The 15,771-nt window shown below is 35.5% G+C and overlaps 1 long non-coding RNA gene across 1 annotated transcript; it reads left to right on the top strand.

The window, feature by feature from the left end:
- The first annotated feature begins 3,494 nt into the window (after positions 1–3,494).
- Positions 3,495–14,944, top strand: LOC140697377 (uncharacterized). Its single transcript, XR_012074348.1, has 3 exons — positions 3,495–3,542; positions 14,296–14,377; positions 14,845–14,944. It is a non-coding gene; the product is annotated as an uncharacterized lncRNA (long non-coding RNA).
- Positions 14,945–15,771: the final 827 nt, after the last annotated feature.

Below are 15,771 nucleotides of genomic sequence, written 5' to 3'. Positions count from 1 at the left end.
CTGACTTTGAAAACCAACAAGGATACGTCCAGGAAAACCATAGAAATGTATATGAAGAACCCAGCCTTAAAGGGCTCCTTTGCAGCTGACTTGCCCAGCACAAAATCATCATCATCATCATCATCATCATCATCATCATCATCATCATCAGATTGTAAATAACCTAGACCATAAGTGAAGGAGACCATTTACTAATCTTAAAGCATCTGCCAGAGAAACAAGAGCTTACTGAGATTTTCCCTAGGAAGGGAGACACTGGTAGACACCATTTTTGAGACTTCATTCTACCTTGCTAATACTGACACTGGCAGGTACCACTTTGAAACTTGCTCTCTAACCTGCAAGCAACACTAGGTGCACCCTGCTGGGAGCCTCACCTGCCCCTATATCATGGCAGGCAGGCACATGCAGCCCACACAGTTGGACCCCTGCTGAGCACCTAGCTCTGATGGCCGGGGGGATTGTGCTTCTGGGACCCATGGAACATATCCCATACATTCCTTGAAGACTGGAAGAGGTACATGATTTGCCTAATACATAGAAACAGTCAGGCAAAATGAGGAGATAGAAGAATATGCTTCAGATAAAACAAGACAAAATCTCAGAAAAAGACCTTAATTAAATGGAGATAATCAATCTACCTGATAAAGCGTTCAAGATAATGGGCATAAAGGTGCTCACAAAATTTGGGAAAAGAATGGATAAACTTCCACTGAGATAGAAAATATAAGAAAGAACCAAACAGATGTTACAGACCTGAATAATACAATAACTGAACTGAAAAACACACTAAAAGGATTCTACAGTTGACTGGATAAAGCAAAAGACTGGATCAGCTAGCTAGAAGATAAAGCAATGGGACTTGCCCAGACAGAGCAGCACGAAGAAAAAGAATTTTAAAAGGTGAAGTTACCTTAAGGGTCTTTTAGGATGACATTAAGTGGAATAACACTTGCATCATAGAGACCCCAGAAGGAGAAGAAAGAGAGAAAGGGCCAGAAAAATTATTTGAAGAAATAATGGCTAAAAACTTTGCTAATCTGGGGAAGGAAACAGACATCCAGGTACAGAACACCTAGAGAGTTGCAAGTAAGATGAACCCAAAGAGATCCACACCAAGACATGTTATATAGTTAAAATGGTAAATGTTAAAGGTAGAGAATCTTAAAAGCAGTAAAAGAAAAACACTTGTTATATACAAGAGAACCCTCATAAGACTATCAGCAAATTTTTCAGGAGAAACTTTGCAAGCCAGAAGACAGTGGCATGACATTGAAAGTCCTGAAAGGAAAAAATTCCAACCAAGAGTTCTCGACCCAGCAAGGTTATCATTCAGAATTGAAGGAGAGATCAAGAGTTCTCCAGATAAGCAAAAGCTAAAGGAGTTCATCCTCACTAAGCCTTACAAGAAATGTTAAAGGGGTTTCTTTAAGCTGAAAAGAAATGACACTAATTAATAACAAAAAAAGTATCATAGTGAAAAATAGTTTAAAAAAATCATAGAAAAAGTAAAAGAAAAAATTTGTACTGGAAAAGATAAATATATAGTAAAGGTAATGCATCAGTCATTATAAAGCAAGTATGAAGATTAAAAGGCAAAGTAGTAAAATCAAGTAAAACTATAATAATTAGTTAAAGGATGCTCTCTCACACACACACACACACACAATAGAATACTACTCAGCCATTAAAAATAATGAAATCTTACCACTTGTGACAACATGGATGGACCTTTAGGGTATTATGCTAAGTGAAATAAGTTGGATGAAAAAAGACAAATACCTTATGATTCCACTCATATGTAGAATTTTTTTTTTAAATGTCAAATAAACCAAACCAAACAAAACCAAACTCATAGCTACAGAGACTAGACTGGTGTTTACCAGATGAGCAGAAGGCGTGGGGTTGGCTGAAAAAGTGAAGAGGGTTAAGCGTACAGAGGTGGATGGTAACTAGACCTTTAGTGGTGATCACTTTGTAATGTGTGCAGATGTTGAATTATAATGTCCAACTGAAACTTGTATAATGTGACATACTATTTTACTTCAACTTAAAAAAAAAAGCTAGTGTGTCTTAGAATTCCCAGGAGAAAGATGATAGAAACCCGGTGGCAACTAGATCAGAGGAGGACTTCTGCCACTCTTGTCTGTCGAGGCCAACAATACATCATGATCCCCAAATTTCCCTTATCCTGCATGATGTGGAAGCAGAAGTCATACTTGTAATGACCATCTAGTCATGCCCTGTTGTTGAATAAGTAGATTCTACTCTATGGAACCTTTAATAGTTGAGTTATTGCTAGAACATCTTATTCACTTGACCCCTTATCTTACGCAAAAGAGACCAGATTTGCATTCAGCTTCCTTTTTGGAAATGAACAAATTATTTTTACCACTTTTTGGTTTTTTTAAATAGAAATTCTATTTTCTAGAGGAGGAAGGAAGGAGAGGAGACTCAGAATATGGAATATGTTCCTTGGTATTAACCAGAGGGATCCTACAGAGGTGCTAGCTTGAAGGTCTGGAGTGACTAATACTGCTTTTTAGTATCATAGGAGTACAGTGCCTTATATAGATGTTAGCAGTAGGTGAAACTACATTACTCATAAGAGAAAACACATTTCAAGCAGAATTCCATAGGCCCAGAAGGCAAGAGTTCTTAAAAAAGAACTAGATTTGCTGCAGCCTCTGGGGAAAAACAGGAATCCTTATTGCCTATGTCAGAGCAAGCATTTCCTGCAGTCTTTTGAATTCTATGGATAGTCCCTCAGGTTTCAGAGGAAATTTTTAAAATATATTTTAAAAAAGAGATATAAGAGAGAACTCTTTTCGAAGCGCTTCCTCCTTTTAGATAATAGATATATCAAGCAAGGCATCGTTTAGGGATGGGTTTTTTTTTTTTTTTGAAAGCTTTAATGCCCATATATCACATTATTGCCATTATATATTTTTGTGAGCTTTATTATTCCCCCCAGATAGCTCAACTTATAGGTTCAGAAACACTTTTCAAAATATGTATCAATAAAAGAAGAAGAGGATATGCTTCAAAAATACAATTTGCTTTATTATCATTTAGTTTTTAAGTTTTATTTGATTGCTACCATCTTCACTGGCTTGCCATGAAATAAAAACTTGATTGCAATGTGGAAAATTCATAGGTTTTTCCTTAATAAGTAAAGTCAAAAGTTTCTTTTTTATATTATTATCTTAGTACTGTTCTGCTGAATTCTAGTGAGAAGGTGCTTTTAATATTTAACCTATTCTGACCTAGGATCAAATGTCTAAATTCTTCTTGGAGTCAATGGGTGTTGTATGTGGTTTCCTAAGAGATACTTGTTAACACAGAATTTATTCCATAGAGAACAAAATGCTATGTGCAGCATACCAAAGTATATTTGATTTAGCTGTAACTTGAACTATTAATATTTTTTCTCCTAGCTATAAAATGAATTCTGGCTGTTCAGCAGGAAGGCCAGCAGGCAAAGGGACAGCAGGGGGTCATTCAAGAAGCATCAGCTGGGGAGACACAGGACATGGGATAAGGTATTCATTCCCTGACTCTGTTGCTAATGATCTTGTCTTTGCTGCGTGCACTGACTCTTGCCTCTCATTAGTTCTGAGCCATAGAAAAAATAATTATTTCTTTTATATCCTTGAATATGTATAGTTTTTGCTCCCCCTCTGTCTCATATAGGAGAAGAGTATACTCAGCTTTAATATACAAGTTAACTAGAATGAGAGAGTGTTGCATGCCCACATGATTAATCAGCATGAGAGTATCCCCATAACCATTCATTGATTTTATAATTACTGTGAAATTCAGTGTGGTACCACTGAGGAAAGAACTAGATTTAATATCAGCCAAACCTCAGTTGATATTCTAGTTCTAATACTAGCTGTGAACTGATAAAGATCCTTATGCTTCTTGGTCTTATCTGTAACATGAGGTTAGCAGTATCTGCCTTTCTTATAATGATTAAATAAAATAATTAATGTATGTAATGCACACCTCACATATTGAATACTCTATAAATTATTATTTTTGTGCTGGAAGAACTCTGAAGTTTCATTTTCATTGAGGGTTGCAGTGCCTTTCTTCTGATAAACCTCAGATGCCTGCTTCTTACTTTGTCCCCTTCAGATATTTGCTAAGAATTTGATGGTTATTCAGCAATTTGGTGAGAAAATCTTTATACAAAGATTAACATGCCCTGTACCATGTTACCCTGCCATTCTGGCCAACAGTTGATTGGTCTATAACCAGTTGACTGTAAAAAGCTAGTAAACTATGGCTTAGTGTAGGGGTATACCAAAAGCACAAAAAAAGACACCTTTATCTTTCTTCGGGGGAATTTTTAATGTGACATTCACAAACATGTTTCTTCTACCTTCCTACTTCCCAGTGTACCCTCTTAATAAATCCCCATTATTTGCATTGCCTGAATGAGTCTCTGTTCCTTCAGTGCAACTGGAAAGATAAAACATAACGGCACCTATGTGATACTGTTAGTGATGAACATTTTGTCCTACTAAAGAATGGTATTAAAGGCCATTGTTCACTTTATTTCCAAGGAATAGAACTGCACCATTGAGAATTCCCCTAGAAGCATGAGAACTCGATATGAAGGATAAAACAGTCCACTGGTCCAAGTCCCTGATAAAATTACTATGTAAGCATTTAAAGCTTATCTCATTTAGTATCAGAGTAAATGGTAATTGGGGAGAAAGGGATGGATTAGTTTAGTTGTGAAGTGTAATGGTTGAAAAATTAAATACAATGCCACTAAGTAGAAATTCTAAGCATAATCACTTTCAAGGGAGATAAAATTTTCAAATAGCCACTTTGGAAGGTTACTTAATTCATGTTTATAAATTACGTTAAAGATGAAACGCATTATTTAAATGTTAGAGTATCATCTAATGTGCCTCAAAGAATTTAATTTATGAGCAAAATGACAATTACCAGATTCTAATTAAATAATAAGAGAGAAAAATTTTCTAATGCTTTGATGATAGGCATAATCCTTGATTACCAGAATCCAGATCTAAGTTTATTGGTCTTAGGCAACCTTTTTTTTTTTTTGATAAGATTAAATGAAATTTTCTTTTCATAGGAATTAAAAAATTTCAGATCAGAGTGTTTGGATTTAGTCTGACATTCTAAATATCACTGTTAATTGATTTTGATAGAGCTAATCAATTGTCTTCTTTAACCCTTAAAGAAGTTTTTAATACTGCCTACTTTAACTTTTAAGGCATAGGGTGATGCAGACATGCATACATGAATAATTATTTTATTCCCATTATAAAATTACTATAATCATTTGCTTCTACATATATGCCTATGCTTATGTATATATATGAATGTGAAAAATGATTAAAATAAGATGTAAAAAGTTGTGTATATTATAACATCTCTTTGTTAATGATAGACCTATAAAAAATCTCTACAGTGAAATTTCTTATTTTCATTTAACTATGGTATTAATACATTATATAAATCTACTAGCTAATAATTACCTGCATTATAACCTTACTTAAAAATCAACTTAGAATGAAATAGACTTGTATTTAAATCAAAGAGACATTTTCTCATCCTCAGCTAGTGGTTATTTATTCTCAGCTTCAGTAGTACACCAGGGCGTCAGGTTGTGAAAATAGTATGCACATTGTACATTAGGAGAGATGAGATGAAATATCTAACCAAGTCTGGGAAAGAGCAGAGATTTCCTGGAGTGTGTGCTGTGAATAGAGGATTAATGGATATGTATCTATTAGCCAGGGGACGTGAGAAGAGGAGGTAGTGACCACATTACAGTGAGATGAAGCAGTTTTAGCAAAGGGAAGATATAGTGTTAATTTTGAGTATGCTGTGTTTAAAAAGGAACTACCAGAAGGTGAGGTCAGGAAAAAGGCAGGGGTTAGGTCAAGATGGACTTTGCAGACTAAGCTAAGAAACATGGATATAATCAAATCAGTCACGAGGGGCCAAGGTTTGTTTGTTTGTTTGTTTTCCTGCTCAAGGAACAACTTGTCCCATACTTTTCCTGTATAAGAGCATTCAGTATCCTGCAATGACAGACATACCTCTGGTGCCATGGCTATGAAGAGAGGAGGAGCTATACATTCTGGCTCACCAGAAAGTGAGCATCCTCATTAAGGCTCTGGACTTAAAGTTACTTTTCACATTTCCTAAAAGAAAGATACATCATGATGAGCTACATAACGCTATTAAGCAATGTCTCTACTAGGTCAGTCTAATTATCTTACCATTTTACTATTCCATGTACCACTGTACATTACATACATATTTACATGCAGGCACTAACAGATTCAACAAGCTAATTGATGGCCAAGTTCAGTGGTAAAATGGAAACTGTAAATTATCTATGTAAAACAGTTATGTTTCTACCTTGAATAATTAGGCATTATATATTACAGAAGAAGGCCTTCTTCTGAACCTGTAAGCAAATTTTCATTATGCTATTTCTTGACTCACCCCAAGGAGTCAGAAAACTGTAGTTAACTTTCAGAATAATTTAACCGTACACGTTCTTAGGGCAAGAGGAAAACTCCAATAGTAATTAGCATCCTAATTATCTAGGAGGCCTATATATTAAGCTCAAGATATAGAATTACCAGAAGAATCTAAAAGGAAATGCAAGCTTATTCCAAGTTGTGTCTCATACTCTGAGTTTGTTCACTCTTAATTGGGGGAGCCATTGTCGTCTTTACCACATGAAGTGCCAACTAATCTTCAGATAGTAAACAAAGTGCATATTAGTCCCACTTATGAGATGATGCTATATCGTAAATGGCTACATCTGTCTGAAAATAAAGCAAGAAGCTTCATTTCATGACCTTTTCTATTTCTAAGTTAAAATAATCTTGATGGAATAAATCCATTTCCATATCTAAAAAATGGAGAGTATGTGTTCTAGTTAATTTTTATGGCAAGGTAATTTATTGAGATGTAAAATTGTGAGTGTGTGGGAGGGTGTACTGTTGTTTCCAGTGTTCTCGAAGAACCCCATTGCCAACCAATTCCAAAAAAAGTGTTTCTACCTCTTAGTCTTGGGAGCTCTTTCAAGCCCTAAGCATAGACTACTAGTTGTCCTTAGGATGACCACACAGCTCATCTTCCGCGGGGTCGTGTGAGGGCAGCAGGTGCTGTCAGTGCTCTGCCCAGACCCCCTCAGATCTCCTTGCCATCTCTGTGCATGGAAGCTCCCAGTGTGGCTTCTATGCAGCAGCCAGAACTTGTGTCTCTCTGTGGGAAGACTACCCTCAGACTCCTATGAGCTGCTTTGCCCGAGGACTCGGAGAAACGGAATTGCCTGGGAATTATATTCATCCAGAGCTGTACTCAGCCAGTGACTGATGGATGCAGAGGTTTAAATACACTAGCTCCCTTATCCCTTGGCCCTCTTAGGTGGGACCTACACTCTTTCTCCAGAGACCTCGTGGGTAAGGTTGCCAAATTTAGCAAAAAAAAAAAAAAAAAGACAGCCAGGAAGGAATTATTTTTTGGTATAAGTATCTCCAATGCAATATTTGGAACATATTTATACCACAAAAAATTAATTATTGTTTTACTTAAAATCCATTGTTAACTGGATGTCTTGTACTCTATCTGGTAAGTGCACTCCCTTGGGACTTTGCTGGTGCAACATTCTTGCTTGGCCTCTCTCCCATCGCAGTTCTACTTCCCCAGTTCTCTCCCAAGTTTTCCTGGGAATACATCCTAAGAAGTCACTTTAATATAAATTAGGGTCTGCTTCTGGGGAGCCTAATTTGAGACAACCAGCGCTATCTGTTGCCTTATGATTATTGATACCTCCTACTCTCCCCCTCTCCCCGCCAAATGTTCTGGTTTGAATGACAAATAATACAGTCAATCAAGCTAGTACAAAACACAACTTACTGAGGCCATTATGCTATGTTCTCAGTAAATAATGGGGTGTGATGAGTGGGTGACTATAGGGTGAGGATTGGAAATATATATATATAAATATTTTGCAACAAGCAGGCTTGCTGTAAGGTTTGTGATTTCCAGAACAACTGGGGATAATGAATCAGGCCCTTGCAAGACGCTGGAGAGGTTGGAAGATACTGTCTATTTGCTATGACTAAAAGGCTTGATGCTAGAACCAGGGTTTCTGTCTTCATCGAATACATGCCCTGTGCCCGTACAGATCACAGATTGTAGCAAAACAGTCAGACTACAGAAGCTGTGCAGGCTTGGAAACATCCTGTATCAGTAAACAGTGTACAGGAGCCTGAAGTTGTGAAAGACACCTGGGGCCTCCACGTGGCCCTGAGCTGCACGTGGATCAGCCCTATAATGATCTGTATTAAATTTCTCCTTAACCACAGGGATGCAAAGAAGTCATATTTAATTTGCTTCAAATAAAATAAAGTAACTTTTATGTGTACATCCAAGCTTGTAGCTACACATATTTATAACCCCACATTGTACAGGATTGTATAATAAAGATAATTATTTATTACCTTTTAAAGTTTTAGTTTTAACTTACTAAGTACTCAGAATGGCCACGCAAGAAGTTTTGTATCTATTTGAAACCCATGATATGAATCAAATTTCTAGATTTATACTCTAGATAATGTACAGGATCTTTTTGATATTAACTTCCAGTGATCTCAAGTAGTAGCAGTGAAAGAAAGACAAATATTTTAGGAGGAGAAACACACAGACTTAGCATGTGACTACACTTGTAGGATTTAAAATTAAATATTACAATTAAATTGCAGTCGCCATGCAATTTATAAATTGAAAAATCACACACAGAGCTGAAATCAAATATTAGACTCACCTTTACTAAATGGAAATATAAATTAAGTGATATGAACAGGATGATATTAGACATATAAGACCAAAGAGTCTATTTTTTAATGCTTTAAAAAAATGAGCTGTGTTAATCAATTTCCTTGGCTGAATTAGTAGAACCTGACCCCAGCTTTTAAATGCACTTATATTGTCAGTACTTTCTCAATGAAGAAATAAAATTTAAGAATTAGAAGACATGATGAATAGCCTTTATTCTAAGGTCAGACATAAGATACTTGAAGCTAATGGAAAACATCATTCTAAGCCATAGCAAATGAGCCTTCCCAACATAACAAACTGCTGATATCAGCCTGGAAACCGTCTTGAATGTCAAGGGATACGCTCTTCATTTGCAGTGTTTGATTGTTCATATAAATATTTAATGAAAATATTATTAGACTATTCAGCTGAGTGAAATAAACTGATGGCACAAGTAGCTAAAGAAGCTTACTTAATATTCACTAAATGAAGTGGCATAATAATTTATTTTGCATATTATATAAGCCTTTTGAGAGGTTTTGTACTTTTAAACTTTTTAGCACTATTTAAAAGGCATCATTACTGCCCTAATTATGAGTTTTTAATGTGTTTTTATGGTTAATGAAAATGTAGCACACATTTTACAGAGAGAAAGACCATCATCCACATAACGCTTGATGGAAATGAGGTACCTTTGATTCTGAAGGTTGACTTACCTTTAATATAGCTTCACTGAATCTTACCATAAATATTAACTTTATACTACATAAAATTACACAGTGGGTTTCTCAAGACTAGAACTTACATGATTCAATGAATAAGATAGAAAGCTTTTTAACTACCATGTGAGCTTTGAATTTTCAGGAAAACTGGGAGTCACCTGTTCTGAATCATGTATACTTTTAAACACTGTTTCAGTGAGGCAATATGAAGAAAAATTTGGAAACACGGGCTTTAGAGAACTGTTACAAGTTCAAATATTTATGTGTAAAATTTTTCAGCCTCATGAATATATATAATTTTATATGGTACAAAGGTGGCATTGTAGATTAGTTAGGGAAGATTTTCATTTCAACAAATGGAACGATGCCAAGTGGATATCCATATGGGAAAAAAATAACTTGACCTTTTTTCACACCATATATAAAGTACCAATCGCTGATTCACTATAGACTTTGGGAGGCAAAACATGAAATATTTTAGAAAACATAAATGAGCATCTCTATGCTGTTGGGTAGAGAAATACTTTTAAACAGGACTCCTAAAAGCATTAACAATAAAAATGATTGAGAACTTGGACTACATTACAATTATGTACTGAAATTTCCCATTGAGAGAGAAAGAAAAAAGGAATGAAAATATCTGCAATCCATGTAATCTAGAAAAGACTCATATCCAGAATATAGAAAGACTACAAATCTTTGGAAAAACACAGAATCCAAATGAACAGGCACTTCACAAAGCAGGATATATCAAAATGGCCAACAAAATACAAAAAGTATGCAATCTCATGAATCATTGGAGAATGCAGATCAAAACTACTGCAGTATAACAGTAAACATCCTCCTGAATGGCTATAAAGATTGGCAATACCAACTTTTTACAAGAATTTAAAGCAACATTGTCTCATACACTGCTGGTGGAAGTAAAATTTTGTATAAGCAATTTGGGAAACCATTTGGTGTAATCTATTAACCTTAAAAGTAGACATTTTCTATGATTTTGAAATTCCACTCTACTTTCAACAAATGTGGGTACACATGTGCAGCAAAATTTGTCACGAAATACTCATAGCAACATTATTTATAATCACTAAAACTAGAAGTAACATAAATGACTATCAAGAATGGAAGAAAAAAGATCATGGTATTATTATTTAATGAAACTATCTACTACACTGAAAATCAGCAAACTTCACCTACACATGCAACATGTATCCATATACACATGAATATATATTGATATATGAGTGTATAAACACAATGCTTATTAAAATACACTAGACATAAAATAAAACACTTGTATTTTAGGAAGACATTAATTCAAAGAACCAAGTGCATGTATATGTTTCAGGCATAACTGTTCTCCAAAATATCTACTTCTCTTGAAAGAACACATTTACCTGCGAACTTGTAGCACCTAGCAAAGTGTACTGCATATGCTGTAGAAAGGCTTGCTGACTGAATGTACCGATCAGTTGGGTAAATGTTTTAATGAGTGATACCTACTATTCTAATTGGATGATCTGCTATATAATCCAAGTGTATTTTTTTTCCTAAGCACATTTGCATTTTGGATTGAAGGCAGGTAAATCGAAGGGAATAGAAAAGTAGAGAATAAAACATAAAATTAACTTACTACACACTGTATGGCATTAGTTATAAAGAGATCATCATTTGGAATGAGTTTTTGTGTACCAGGCCAGGCTGATTTGGTTAGGGAAGATAAGCTGTTTTTCTTAGACTGAGATCAATAAATCAGAAAAGAAGACTACCAAAAGTGATGTGGGCAAAAGTACCAGTGATAGATTTGATTGGATATCTCTAGAAGATACTGTCACAAAATCTGATGATGATTCAGTTCGATTGAGCTACATCATTAAGCTTGATGCTCTGCCCTAAAATAGAGGTATTTCAGTTATAAACCCAGACTCTTATGCAGGATCAGTGTACTATGGCAATGGGGAATAATTAAAAGATGTTGTCTTGCTTTTCTTCATAACTTTAGGGAAGGCAAATGTAGCCTTTAGAAAGTCATCCCAGACTTTTTCTCTACAAGTTGAACTTTTTTGGCTGGATATTACTGTCTATAGCATTTCTCTGTAATATTAACTAATATATAACCAAGAGTAAATCTCCTGGGGGAATGAATCTATTGTCTCGCTATAGAAAGACTTGAATCCAAAATACTAAAGGAAAGGGACAGACTGAGATTTCAAAATGTAGACTAGATAAGCAAGATTATACTGTATAGCACAGAGAAATATACACAAGATCTTGTGGTAGCTCACAGTGAAAAAAAATGTGACAATGAATATATGTATGTTCATGTATAACTGAAAAATTGTGCTCTACACTGGAATTTGACACAACATTGTAAAATGGCTATAACTTAATAAAAAATATTTTAAAAAAATACTAAGGGAAATCAGTAACTGAAATCCAGGTAAAGAATTCATAATTTGTTCCTCAGAATGTTGAAGCTAAAACAGGATACCGAAACTCTTCTCCTAAGCTTAAAAGCAATAATCTTGCAATATAGAATGGGATCTATGTGAATAAATGAACAGATTTCTTTCTTAAAGGAGAAAGCCGAGACTAGCATATAATATAAATCTAATATTTGAACATTAATTTTGACATGAAAGAGATTTCTAGTGAGGGTAATTGTGATTATGTGTCATCCCATGGAACTCACTGATAATATCTTCAGTATACAATATCATGTGGTCCTCTGCTTCCTCTGAGGAAATAAATTTAACCTACAGCAGCATAAACCCAGTCACATATATTAAGGGCTGTTTTGATAGCAAAGGTCATTGAATTCAAAGATGAACTTATTTGGAAGAGAATTTCTGGATTCTGCTACCGTGTAGTTGTTGAATAATAAGACTCACCTGTCTAGCATGACGTTCGTGCATTTCCAGCTGAAGCCAACAGGATGAGTCCGATACACTTTCAAGTATATGTGCCATCAGATAACTCTTCAAGATTGATGCGATATATTTTAAGAAGCATAATTCAAAGATCAGAAGACAGAAGCATATGTAGCATTGTTGTGAATACAAATCTCTTCTGCAGTGTTTACTCTGGTGGATAGATGGTAGATACTGAGCTATCTGCCTTCCTAACATTTGTCAATTTCCAATGAAGAAGAGTGTAAAATTCCCAGTATTTTAAGGTTTCTGATAGTTGTGCTTTGTTATGTAAAACAAAGTAATATAACAATAGAATAATTTTTGATACATGTTATATGGGATCAGTACATTTTTTATAGTAAGAAATCTTACTTCTTTCATAGAAAAATGTGTAACATACATTGTTGGTACTAAAAACATATTTGTTAATTTGATTTGTTTAAATGGTTTCCAGATTCTCAAGAGCTTATTTAAACAATTTAGTGACAGTTAAACCTTCTAAAAAGTCTCTGTGTGGTTAAGATTAAATTAAATCATATTCTACCCCAGGCTTGGTATTCTTATCCTAAATGTTTCCATCACAGGGTTGTAATTTTAATCACCATATCTTTTTGGATCTAAAAAAATTATTATCAGTACAACAAAGTGAATTTTATAGTCTACATTTTGATGCATTATATCACATTTTTTATTGTTTTCAAATATCTGTGCTATTTGTTTTGAATTATACTTTTTATGACACATGGCATTTTCTTTCTATTTCTTTTGAGTAAACATTGTGAGAAGAATAATGAGAAGACACATCATCAGAATATCAGTGTTCAGAATAAAACGTGAGCTTAAGAAGTATTTAAGAAGTATTTATAATTTTCCTTATGGAATAAATTTAAATTGTCTTTTACTTTATTAATGAAACTTTGAAGCAACCCAATGTGCCAAAAATGGAACATTTAGAAAAATCAGGTGAAGAGTTGATTGCACCAACAAAATCACGTCAGACAGGAACAAAGAAATTCACACAGGCTGTTGATACTCATTAAGAACTGAGAGCAGAGTTCTCATACACTGCTTATTTTTACCACGTCATCCACCAGAACTTTTACCATTATGTCACTGTATATAGAGTTGAACTCTTTAAGCAGCCTTCTCTCTGGTCTGGCGTGTCCATATGCAATTTGACATAGTTTCCAGTAGATGGCAACATAGGTGCCGTATCCAAGCAGCCAGTCACATCCTAGTACATATGACTGCTACGATAATGGGTATTATGCAAGTTATGGAAAGTAGTTTTACTGTAGGGCATATTAAGTTATGCTATTTATTTTTAAGTAAATATTTAACCCTTAACTCTACAAATGAAGCGAGTTTGGCAAGGAAGGATTTTAATGACAAAATGCTCAGAAATCTAGTTCTGTACCAGACACTACAATAAAATTGAATTTTCTCGTTGGGATATACACATAGTGGAAACCTTTACTGTGTTATCTAATTTCATAGATTTCCAACTTTCCTGTTACTTCTATATGCTGACTTCATACCTTAGAACCAGCCTGACCCTTTGAAACTTGCTGCATGTCCCAGCAGCAAAGAACACTAAGCTGACCACATCAGTCACATTTGTAGTAGTGTTTTTGCAGGGGTCAGCCCTGCTTCACACCAGCCCCACTGCCCTTCTCCTATTTCAGAGATCTGGGTTGAGGCTATGTCTGCATTTTTCCGACCCGCTCTCAGCCTTTGGACTTGTACATTGATTTCGTTTTTTCTAGGCTTAATACTAATGTTCTCTGATCAGGATGCTGACTGAGCACCATCCCTGGTTTCTCCTTTCCCAGATACTTTGGTGGGATGCCCAGTTCCTGTTCGTTTTCTTTACCTGTCATTGGCCCCCTGACAGGGTGTACTCCAAATTCCCAGGTGAGTCTGACAAAGCCCTTAGTGGTTAGCTGCCTAAAACATAATGCAGATTACGAGTGGTGACATATCTGATTTCTGGCAGAATTCTTAGAAAGACGCTCTGGCTCCTTAGAAGGTGGATTGAGCGCTAAAGACATGAGAACACATCAAATGTAAATGACTCTCCGATATTTCAGAAGGCTGGAGAAGTCTGCCAATGTGTTGCATTCACCGCTTAAACATTTCTGATTTTAAATTCAGGGAACTACCTACAGACAAGAAAGCTGAGAAGAGAGATAGTTTTGTCTTTCCAATGAAGCATTCCATTTTCCAGCTTTAATTAAAACAGATGTCTTATGTAAAGATTCTTGTATTTCTATAGAATATACCACTAAAATGTAGGTTTTTATTGTCTGAAAAGCCTTTACTGACCAGGAAAACAAGGCTGGGCTAACTCAACTAACACTGAAGTCTTTTGAAATTTCCAGCATTTCAATTTCAAGCACCTTCACAGCGTTCTTCACGCTAAGCTCCGTGGACAGGTCTGCACAATGCCAAATGAATTGCCAGGCAAGGAGTGAGACTGACAGTTGACTAATTCTTGATTTTCATCCTTGAATCTGTCAAGACTACTCATTGGGAAGTGGATTAACAATCACAGAAGCCTTTCAGGGTAAGTCTCAGAGGCTACAGGGCCAACCTTACGAATCCTCTTAGAAGGTGTGCAACATTCTGCTCTGCAGACTCCTGAAATTATATTTTCAAGGTTGTAGGTGTGTGATGATTTGCTTATTTTGTGTAACTTATTTTATGGCCCCCCCATTACTTAATAGATGGATGTTTTTTCCCCTCTCTGAAGCACCTCTCTACCCATATCCTAAGTAGATATGAGGAAAGGCACCCCCTCTTCCTTTTCAGGTGTTCTTTCTTCTACTCAAAGTCTCAGTAGTTTCACTTTCTGACCGTTTCCTCCCACTCAGGTGTCCAAGGGAAGCATTTCTTCATCTTCTTTTTGGCTCCTATTATGCGAGGATGCCACCAATTATAATGCAGAAACTTTGAGAACTAAGTTTCCCTGTTGTGTTTCCCTTTAAACATGTAGTGAAGTATTTCACATAAAATGAGCACCAGTAATTTTTTCCAATATTGATTGATTGACCTACCTTTTCAATATGAAGTGATGTAGCAGCCTCATGAAATGTTCGTGTTCATTTCCCATATTGCTTTTCTGACAGAACATGCATTATACAGGGTATTTCATTCACTTTAATTGAAAACAGGTGTTATATATCATCCTCAGAAGATTGTAAATGTGCATAAATTCATACATCTTTGGTGAGAATTCTTTGCTGGCTAGAGTTGAATAAAATGATTTCCATCTCTTTAGGGAAGAAAGAAAAAACAGAAAGAGCATG

The sequence above is a fragment of the Vicugna pacos genome, chromosome 7 (assembly GCF_048564905.1).
Source record: "Vicugna pacos chromosome 7, VicPac4, whole genome shotgun sequence".
In the NCBI taxonomy this organism is placed as follows: Eukaryota; Metazoa; Chordata; class Mammalia; order Artiodactyla; family Camelidae; genus Vicugna; species Vicugna pacos.
This window is presented reverse-complemented; position numbering and strand designations above follow the sequence as displayed.